Source organism: Crocuta crocuta, unplaced genomic scaffold (assembly GCF_008692635.1).
Source record: "Crocuta crocuta isolate KB4526 unplaced genomic scaffold, BGI_CrCroc_1.0 scaffold20, whole genome shotgun sequence".
Classification (NCBI taxonomy): domain Eukaryota; kingdom Metazoa; phylum Chordata; class Mammalia; order Carnivora; family Hyaenidae; genus Crocuta; species Crocuta crocuta.
The window spans coordinates 2770436-2771421 of NW_027527932.1; the positions used below are offsets into that span (position 1 = coordinate 2770436).

General features: G+C 54.6%; 1 protein-coding gene across 1 annotated transcript in view; it reads left to right on the forward strand.

Moving 5' to 3' along the window:
• Nucleotides 1-135: 135 nt before the first annotated feature.
• Nucleotides 136-986, forward strand: part of CYP7B1 (cytochrome P450 family 7 subfamily B member 1) — an 80387-nt gene continuing 79536 nt past the window's right edge. Inside the window, exon 1 of the mRNA XM_077751838.1 lies at nt 136-350. The gene's annotated coding sequence lies outside the window, so the exon portion shown is untranslated. The remainder of the gene's footprint in view (nt 351-986) is intronic.

Genomic DNA, 986 nt, shown 5'->3' on the forward strand with positions numbered 1-986 from the left:
TAACGCAGCGTCACCCGTCCTTAACGGCGCGGCGGAAACGGTATGTCGTGCGGAGCTCAGCAGTGAGGGCGTTCCAGAACTTTCCTCCTGGGCCTCTGTTGTTCAGGGCTCGCCACAGACGCGGAGCCAGCCCGCTGCCCGCCGGGGGTTCTAAGCAGTTGACTCGCGGCGCTTGAGGGCCTGGTGAAGTCGGAAACCTGCAGGGTTACCGGAGGCAGTTGCAGGTTGGGGTCCGACATCCACAGGGCTCGCCAGCAAGCGGGAAACCCGGACTCCGCGTGGCAGCCCCGAGGCCGAATTGTTCCTCCCTCGGGAAAGCTGTTACTGTATTAAGGTCTTCAACTGATTAGGTGAGGCCCACCCATGTTATGGAGGGTAATCTGTTCTGCTTAAAGTCAGTTTATAAATGTTAATCACATCCACAGATCCCTTTACACCAACGCCTGGGTTGGTACCTGACCCAGCCGCTGGCACCGTAGCCGAGCCAAGTTAACACGTAAAATTAGCCGTCACAGTGACTTAATTTGCTTAGTCTACGCTTCTATTTTGGCTGCAACTCATTGCACCATACTTCTACACTGGGCTCTGTGTCTATTCCAAATGCACAGTAGTTATCTACTGCTGTGTAGTAAGTTACCTGGGGCCCAGCTTTAGCAGCTTAAATCCACAAACATTTATTATGTCACGGTTTCCGAGGCTTGGGGGATCTGTGAGTCGCTTAGCTAGTCGTGGCCACAGCAGCATGAGGAGGCCGCCGCGGTACCCGGAGGGGCTCTGGCCGTCGTTAAGGTGTAACTGGGGTTGAAGAGTGCGCCCACCACACAGGCCTTTGCAACAGCAGCTTGTTTTCCAGAAAAGTGCTCTGACAGAGCGAGAGCCCAGTACAGAAACCACAGTCTTTTCTAACCTAATCTTGGAAGTGACATGACTTCACTGTTTGTCACACAAGCCCATCCAGTGTGTGTGTGTGGGGGGGGGGGGGTGAA